Raw genomic sequence first — 9,770 nt, 5'->3', positions numbered from 1 at the left:
TTGGGGGTGAGGGTGGGGGTGAGGGTGGGCGTGGGGGTGAGGGTGGGGGGGGCGTGGGGTGTGTGAGAGGGTGGGGGTTGGGGGAGACTGGGGGGGCGTGGGGTGTGTGAGAGGGTGGGGGTTGGGGGAGACTGGGGGGGCGTGGGGTGTGTGAGAGGGTGGGGGTTGGGGGAGACTGGGGGGCGTGGGTGTGTGAGAGGGTGGGGGTTGGGGGAGACTGGGGGGGCGTGGGGGTGTGTGAGAGGGTGGGGGTTGGGGGAGACTGGGGGGGCGTGGGGTGTGTGAGAGGGTGGGGGTTGGGGGAGACTGGGGGGGCGTGGGGTGTGCTGAGAGGGTGGGGGTTGGGGGAGACTGGGGGGGCGTGGGGTGTGCGAGAGGGTGGGGGTTGGGGAGACTGGGGGGGCGTGGGGTGTGCGAGAGGGTGGGGGTTGGGGGAGACTGGGGGGGCGTGGGGTGTGCGAGAGGGTGGGGGTTGGGGGAGACTGGGGGGGCGTGGGGTGTGCGAGAGGGTGGGGTTGGGGGAGACTGGGGGGGCGTGGGGTGTGCGAGAGGGTGGGGGTTGGGGGAGACTGGGGGGGCGTGGGGTGTGCGAGAGGGTGGGGGTTGGGGGAGACTGGGGGGGCGTGGGGTGTGTGAGAGGGTGGGGGTTGGGGGAGACTGGGGGGCGTGGGGTGTGTGAGAGGGCGGGGGTTGGGGGAGACTGGGGGGGCGTGGGGTGTGTGAGAGGGCGGGGGTTGGGGGAGACTGGGGGGGCGTGGGGTGTGTGAGAGGGCGGGGGTTGGGGGAGACTGGGGGGGCGTGGGGTGTGTGAGAGGGCGGGGGTTGGGGGAGACTGGGGGGGGCGTGGGGTGTGTGAGAGGGCGGGGGTTGGGGGAGACTGGGGGGGCGTGGGGTGTGTGAGAGGGTGGGGGTTGGGGGAGACTGGGGGGGCGTGGGGTGTGTGAGAGGGCGGGGGTTGGGGGAGACTGGGGGGGCGTGGGGTGTGTGAGAGGGCGGGGGTTGGGGGAGACTTGGGGGGCGTGGGGTGTGTGAGAGGGCGGGGGTTGGGGGAGACTGGGGGGGGCGTGGGGTGTGTGAGAGGGCGGGGGTTGGGGGAGACTGGGGGGGCGTGGGGTGTGTGAGAGGGCGGGGGTTGGGGGAGACTGGGGGGGCGTGGGGTGTGTGAGAGGGTGGGGGTTGGGGGAGACTGGGGGGGCGTGGGGTGTGTGTGAGGGTGGGGGTTGGGGGAGACTGGGGGGGCGTGGGGTGTGTGAGAGGGTGGGGGTTGGGGGAGACTTGGGGGGCGTGGGGTGTGTGAGAGGGTGGGGGTTGGGGGAGACTGGGGGGGCGTGGGGTGTGTGAGAGGGTGGGGGTTGGGGGAGACTGGGGGGGCGTGGGGTGTGTGAGAGGGTGGGGGTTGGGGGAGACTGGGGGGGCGTGGGGTGTGTGAGAGGGTGGGGGTTGGGGGAGACTGGGGGGGCGTGGGGTGTGTGAGAGGGTGGGGGTTGGGGGAGACTGGGGGGGCGTGGGGTGTGTGAGAGGGTGGGGGTTGGTGGAGACTGGGGGTGGCGTGGGGTGTGTGAGAGGGTGGGGGTTGGGGGAGACTGGGGGGGCGTGGGGTGTGTGAGAGGGTGGGGGTTGGGGGAGACTGGGGGGGCGTGGGGTGTGTGAGAGGGTGGGGGTTGGGGGAGACTGGGGGGGCGTGGGGTGTGTGAGAGGGTGGGGGTTGGGGGAGACTGGGGGGCGTGGGGTGTGTGAGAGGGGTGGGGGTTGGGGGAGACTGGGGGTCGTGGGGTGTGTGAGAGGGTGGGGGTTGGGGGAGACTGGGGGGGCGTGGGGTGTGTGAGAGGGTGGGGGTTGGGGGAGACTGGGGGGGCGTGGGGTGTGTGAGAGCGGAGGGAGTATGGAATAAGCTGCCAGCCAAGGTTGTGAATGTGGGCTTAAGTTTTTACATTTAAGAGGAATTTGGACAGTTACGTGGATGGGAGGGGAATGGACAGTGCAGATCAGTGGCACTAGGCAGAATAATGGTTTAGCACAGACTAGAAGGGCTGAAGGTTCTGTGCTGTAAGGATCTGTGCAAGGCCAATGCAGCAGTATTGGGCAGAAGCGAGGGAGAGAGGATTGAGAGTGCTGCTTCCTGGGCAAGGCCATGTCTGGCGTGTGACAGTCGATGACAGACCTGCTGCTCAGAATTCAAGGCCCACGTTCAGTGAGGACAGGGTGGGGATAGCAAGGTTCAGGAACCCTGGGCGACAGGAGATGTTCACACAGTCACAGTGACAAGGAAGCACAGAATGCTGTCATTCCTCAACGTGGGGAGGAGGGGGTCACATTCTTCCTCCAGGATAGGGGAGTCTCAAACTGAGGGACATGGGGCTAAGGTGAGCAGGGAAACATTAAAAGGGACCTTCAAATCCAGAGGGTGGTGAGTATGTGGAACAAACTGTCATTCATCTTGTTTAACTCAGCGGTTCAAGGACAGCTTCTTCCCCACTGCCATCACTTTCCTGAATGATCAATGAACCACAGACACGGCCTTGCTTTTCGTGCACTTGTATTATTAATGTCGAAAGGTTGTTATGATCTGAATGTTTCCCCTGTGACGCTGCCCCAAAGCACCAAATTTCATGACTTGTTCATGACAATAAATTCTGATTCTGATTTGGAAATATATGTAGACAGGTAGGAAAATTTGTTGGTGACGGGATCGGGGGTGGGGGGGGGTGGTGACGAGACAGAAGGCACTTTAAAGCAGGGAAAACACCCATCTGTAAAGGTGGAGATTCTTCACCCTTGTGTTTAAAGATGTACCTCTCTGAATGCGCCGTGGCTGGCTCCAGGTCCCGGTTCCAACCCTTTTCGGGGAAGGATAATTGGTGGAGCGCTGCGCTCTTCCACATGACCTGAATGTACGGCCACTGGTTAGGGTTGGGCTGATGATTCCGTCATCCACTCAACCCTCACGAAGGCAGGGTGGCAGGTGGGAGCCATCAGCAGGGACCTTTGGGGCAGCGAGAGCTGTCGGTGGGGGCTGTCAGGGTGGCCGGTGCGGTTTGTGACACCCACACTGGGCCACTTCGGCCTTCGGGGTCGCTCTCTGCAGCTCAAAACACGGCAGAGCAGTGGCTGTCTTCCCTCCCATAATCCCTCCATGCTGCTAGAACTGTTCTGGGAACCACAGAGCGGTTCCAGCTGCATAGGGGATTATGGGTAGGGAAAACGGCCATTTCTCTGCTGTGTATTTATGACAGGTGGCGTTATGGCACCAGTCACCTCGGCTCCAGAGGGCGCTATGAGGCACATCTGGATATGAATGGGATATTGGAGCAGCCTTTTAGGGCTGCTGTCTGAAAGATGTTTAAAATTTTTGATCCGTTCTTGTAGCCAGCCTCCAGGTGGAGACCTGACATGAAAATAGGCCTAGAGTGTACAAAGAGGTCAGTAAGTTGGGCTGAAGGGACTGTTTCCTGCTGCAAGGAAGATGAAATAAGACAAGGGCTTGGGGGAATATAAAGGAAGTGAGAGGGAACTTGGGGAATGGAGATAACAAAGGGGAAAGAAGGAAAGGAATTTTTGCCTGCAGGTGGACTTGGGTGAGGCACTGAAAGGGTATTTCACATTGGTATTCACCAGGAAGGACATGGACAAGAGCGAGATCAGGGAGCAGTGCGTGCCAATATTCTGGGGAATGCTAAGATCAAGGAGAGGACTCCACACACCCCTCATGTAAACTGTTCTCCCTTCTGCCATCTGGTACGACGTACTGTAGCTTTATAGTGTTTAACATTCGATGACTCCTCTACTTTAACTTGCCAAGATAAAACTTTGTGTGCCCGTTCACCTAACTCATATTGTTGTTTAATTTTTAATATAGCTTTTTCTGTTTATGTTTGTAATGTATTGTATCTTAACTTATTATTCTCCAATAGTCTGTATTCTCGTAGACCTGTTCTTTGATTTTTTTTTCTCATTCCATAATGTCTTTCTCCAAACTGTTTACTTCTGCCATATATTCTCTCTTAATATTTTTTGTATCATATATAATTTGTCCCCTCAAATATTCTTTGAGTGTGTCTTATATCAAAAATCCTATTAGTAGACGGTTGATTTGTTTCTCAAAATATTTATATCTGTCTCTTTATAAACTCCCAGAAGTCTGTTCTTTCAAGTAGTGTGGGATTGAGATACCGTCTGTATACGTTCTCTTGCTTTTCTGTCATTGTGATAGTTAATGTCTGTGGTCTGATTGAGGCCTCACTAGATATTCTGTTTTTATCACTCTACTTTTTAACTGGGCAGACATTAGAAATAAATCAATTCTTGTTTGTGAATCGTACCCCATGAGTAAAAAGAGTAGTCTCTCTCTCTTTGGTAACCTTCTTGTAAAGCTCCATAAGATTTGTTAAACATGACCTACCACGCTCGATGCAGGCACGATGGGCCATTTTTGCCCAACTCCTGTTCCTACTTCCTATGTTCCATCCTGACTAAATCCGGGGGATTTTTTGACCTGTACCCAATGTAAGGTATCTCCTCCTCATTAATCTCTGTATGTGCAATGTGCTGGCAAGTAGATTTGATAGAGCTGTGGGGGTAGGTTTAAACTAGTTTGGCAGGGGGGTGGGGAACAGAGGGTTAGAGCAGTGTCCAGGGAGTATGGCCACCTAGCTAGGAATAAAAAAGATAACAAAGGTAGGATGGAGATTAGGGTAGAAGGTAAAAAAGAGAATATATGTGAGGGTCATTCTCTGAGATGCATATATTTTAATGCAAGAAGCATAGTGAACAAGGTAGATGAGCTGAGAGCATGGATAGATACTTGGGGTCACGATATTGTGGCAATTAGTGAGACCTGGCTACAGGAGGGGCAGGACTGGCAACTTAATGTTCCGGGATACATTTGTTTTAGATGTGATAGATCAGGGAGTAAAAAAGGAGGAGGAGTTGCTCTGCTTGTTAGGGAGGACATTACTGCCGTGAGGTGGCAGGATGGTATGGAGGGATCGACCAGTGAGGCTGTTTGAGTGGAATTGAGGGGTGGAGGAGGCAAGAGGGTGCTAATAGGGGTGTATTACAGACCACCAAATGGGCCAAGGGAATTAGAGGAACAAATTTGTAGGGAGATAACGTATATGTGTGAAAATCATAGGGTAGTGATCATGGGAGATTTTAACTTCCCACACATTGATTGGGATACCCATACGGTTAGAGGGCTGGATGGGCTGGAGTTCGTTAAATGTGTTAAATTGTTTTCTAAATCAGTTAGTGGAAGAACCGACTCGGGATGGTGTAATACTGGATCTCCTGTTAGGGAACGAGCTAGATCAGGTAGCGGACATTAATGTTGGAGAACCAATTGGGTCGAGTGACCATAATTCTGTTAGTTTTGGGGTAGTTTTAAGGAAGAGCAAGGAGAGGCCTAAAGTTGAGGTTCTGGATTGGAAAAGAGCAAATTTCGTAGGAATAAGAAGGGATTTGGGGAGTATTGAGTGGGACAGGATATTTTCAGGTAAGGATGTTAATGAAAAATGGAGGATATTCCAAAAAGAAATTTTGAGGGTACAGAGTAGTTCTGTCCCAGTCTGGATCAAAGGAAAGGCTGGAAGTCAAAGGGAGGCTTGGTTTTCGAGGAATATTGGAAATTTGGTTAGGAGAAAAAGGGAGGTGTACAAGAGGTATAAAGAGCAGGGAGCTGAGAAGTTGAAGGAGGACTACAAGGAGTGTAGAAGGAATCTTAAGAAAGAAATTAGAAAGGCCAAAAAAAGGCATGAAGAGGCTTTGGCTGACAGAGTAGAAATAAATCCAAAGGGTTTCGATAAGTAGATTAAAAGTAAAAGATTAGTGAGAGATAAAATTGGACCCCTTGTAGATAGCGAGGGTAGGCTGAGTGAGAAGTCTGAGGAAATGGGGGAAATTTTGAATGATTTCTTTGCCTCGGTATTCACTAGGGAAAAAAATGTTGAACCAGTTGAAGTAAAGAAAAATAGTGGGGAGGTCATGAAGCATATAAGGATAACCGAGGAGGTAGTGATGGCTGTGTTAAAAAAGATAAAGGTGGATAAATCTCCCGGACCGGACAAAATATTCCCTAGGACACTCAGGGAGGCTAGTGGACAGTTAGTGGGGCCATTAACAGAGATATTTAGGATGTCACTGGCCACGGGGGGTGGTACCAAAGGATTGGAGGGTGGCGCATGTGGTTCCTCTGTTTAAGAAAGGGTCCAAATGCAAACCTGGGAATTATAGGCCTGTAAGTCTGACGTCTGTGGTGGGCAAGTTGATGGAAAGTGTTCTGAGGGATGGTATTTACAAATTTTTGGAGGTACAGGGATTGATAGGGAGTAATCAGCATGGTTTTGTCAGGGGTAGATCATGCTTGACCCAAACCTGATTGAGTTCTTCGAGGGGGTTACAAAAAAGATTGATGAAGGGAAAGCTGTGGATGTTGTCTATTTGGACTTTAGTAAAGCTTTTGACAAAGTTCCCCCCAGGAGGTTAGGAAAAAAGGTGGAGGCATTAGGTATAAATAAGGAGGTAGTGAAATGGATTCAGCAGTGGTTGGATGGAAGGTGTCAGAGAGTAGTGGTAGAAAATTGTTTGTCCAATTGGAGGCCGGTGACTAGTGGAGTTCCTCAGGGTTTGGTCCTGGGTCCACTATTGTTTGTTATATATATTAACGATCTGGATGTAGGGGTAGAAAATTGGATAAGCAAGTTTGCGGATGACACAAAGGTTATTGGTGTTGTGGATAGTGAGGTAGATTACCGTAGATTAAAAGGTGATTAGGAAGGCTGGAGGTGTGGGCTGAGAAATGGCTGATGGAATTTAATACAGATAAATGTGAAGTGCTACATTTTGAAAAGACAAATTTAAATAGGTCATATACATTGAATGGTAGACAATTGAATGTTTGGCCTGGAAGTCAGCCTGAAGAAAACTGAGGTCCTCCATCAGCCAGCTCCCCACCATGACTACCAGCCCCCCCACATCTCCATCGGGCACACAAAACTCAAAACGGACAACCAGTTTACCTATCTCGGCTGCACCATTTCATCAGATGCAAGGATCGAAAATGAGATAGACAACAGACTCGCCAAGGCAAATAGCGCCTTTGGAAGACTACACAAAACAACCAACTGAAAAACCTCACAAAGATAAGCGTATACAGATCCGTTGTCATACCCACACTCCTGTTCGGCTCCGAATCATGGGTCCTCTACCAGCATCACCTACGGCTCCTAGAACGCTTCCACCAGCGTTGTCTCCCGCTCCATCCTCAAAACATTCATTGGAGCGCTTTCATCCCTAACGTCGATGTACTCGAGATGGCAGAGGTCGACAGCATCGAGTCCACGCTGCTGAAGATCCAGCTGCGCTGGGTGGGTCACGTCTCCAGAATGGAGGACCATCACTTTCCCAAGATCGTGTTATATGGGGAGCTCTCCACTGGCCACCGTGACAGAGGTGCACCAAAGATAAGGTACAAGGACTGCCTAAAGAAATCTCTTGGTGCCTGCCACATTGACCACCGCCAGTGGGCTGATATCGCCTCAAACCGTGCATCTTGGCGCCTCACAGTTTGTCGGGCAGCAACCTCCTTTGAAGAAGCCCGCAGAGCCCAGCTCACTGACAAAAGGCAAAGGAGGAAAAACCCAAAACCCAACCCCAACCAACCAATTTTCCCCTGCAACCGCTGCAACTGTGTCTGCCTGTCCCGCATCGGACTTGTCAGCCACAAACGAGCCTGCAGCTGACGTGGACATTTATCCCCTCCATAAATCTTCATCCGCGAAGCCAAGCCAAAGAAAAAGAAGACAATTGAGGAGTGCAGAGCAACAAAGGGATTTAGGAGTTATGGTAAATAGTACCCTCAAGGCTGATACTCAGGTAGATGGTGTGGTGAAGAAGGCATTTGGAATGTTGGCCTTCATAAATCAGAGTATTGAATTCAAGAGTAGGGAGGTTATGATGAAATTGTACAAGGCATTGGTGAGGCCAAATTTGGAGTACTGTGTACAGTTTTGGTCACCAAATAATAGGAAAGATATAAACAAAATAGAGAGAGTGCAGAGAAGGTTCACGAGAATGTTGACAGGATTTCAGGGTCTGAGTTCCAGGGAAAGGTTGTGCAGACTGGGGCTTTTTTCTCTGGAGCGTAGAAGATTGAGAGGGGACTTGATAGAGGTGTTTAAGATTTTAAAAGGGACAGACAGAGTAAATGTGGATAGGCTTTTTCAATTAAGAAAGGGGGAGATTCAAACTAGAGGGCATGGTTTAAGATTGAAGGGGGAAAATTATAAGGGGAACATGAGGGGAAATTTCTTTACGCAGAGGGTGGTGGGGATGTGGAATGAGCTTCCGGCAGACGTGGTCGAGGCGGGATCATTGGTTACATTTAAGGAAAGACTGGATCGTTACATGGATGGGAGGGGACTAGAGGGGTATGGACCGGGTGCTGGTCAGTGGGACTAGGAGGGTGGGGATTTGCTACGGCATGGACTAGTAGGGCCGAACTGGCCTGTTCTGTGCTGTAAGTGGTTATATGGTTATATGTTCCATGTCACTACTGTTTGTTCCCTTGCTTTCCTTATACATTCTGCCAGTTTCCTGAGTAAATACTGATGCAAAAACACTGTTTAAGATCTCCCCCATCTTGTGAGGCTCCACACATACACGACCACTCTGATCCCCTGAGGGGATCAATTTCGTCCCTAACTATCCTTTTCCTCTTGATGTACTTGTGAAAACCCTTTGGATTTACCTTCACATTATCTGCCAGAACAACATTGTGTCTTTGCTTTCCTGATTTCCTTCCGGAGTATTTTCTTACATTTTTTATACCCTTCAAGTATCTCATTAGCTCCTTGTTGCCTATACCTGCTATGCATCTCCCTCTTCTTAACTTGATCACTAGTATCCCTTCAAAACCAAGGTTCCTGATGCCTGCTAATTTTGCCTTTAACTCTTATAGGAACAGATAATCTCTGCACTCTCAACATTTCACCTTTGAAGGTCGTCCACCCTTGCCAGAAAACAACTTATCCCAATCCATTCTAGCTAGTTCCTTTCTCAATTCCTCAAAATTGGCTTTTCTCTAATTTAGAATCTTAACGCGAGGCCCAAACCCATCCTTCTCCTTAATTAACTTGTAACAAATGGCATTATGATCACTGGATCCAAAATTCCCCTATACATACTTCTGACATCTGCCCTGTCTTGTTCCCTAATAGGGGATCCAGTATTGCACTCTCTCTAGTTGGTCCCTCTATATATTAATTTAGAAAACTTTCCTGAACACATTGACAAACTCCAAGCTGACAAGCCCTTTTACAGTCTGGGAGTCCCAGTCAATATGTGGAAAGTTAAAATCTCCTACTATCACAACTTTGTTTCTCAGAGAATGTGGATCTCATAGAAGCAGTTCTAATGTTGAAAGGTGTGGACAGAGTCGATGTAGAAAGATTGTTTCCCACGCTGGGAGAGTCTAGGACAAGAGGGCACAACTTCAGGATTGAAGGGTGCCCATTTAAAACTGAGGTGTGGAGGAATTTCTTTATCCAGAGGGCAGTGAACCTCTGGAATTTGCTGCCACCAGGACTGTGGAGGCCAGATTGTTGGGGGTATTTAAGGCAGATATTGATAGGTATCAAAGGTTATGGGGAGAAGGCCGGGAGTGGGGCTGAGTGGGAAAATGGATCAGCTCATGATCGAATGGCAGAGTGGCCTACTTCTGCTCCATATCTTCTGGTCTTGTGCTATTGTGATGTAATGTACCAACCTCTGGCATT

Source organism: Narcine bancroftii, chromosome 4, assembly GCF_036971445.1.
Source record: "Narcine bancroftii isolate sNarBan1 chromosome 4, sNarBan1.hap1, whole genome shotgun sequence".
Lineage (NCBI taxonomy): Eukaryota > Metazoa > Chordata > Chondrichthyes > Torpediniformes > Narcinidae > Narcine > Narcine bancroftii.
Note: the sequence above shows the minus strand (reverse complement) of the source record.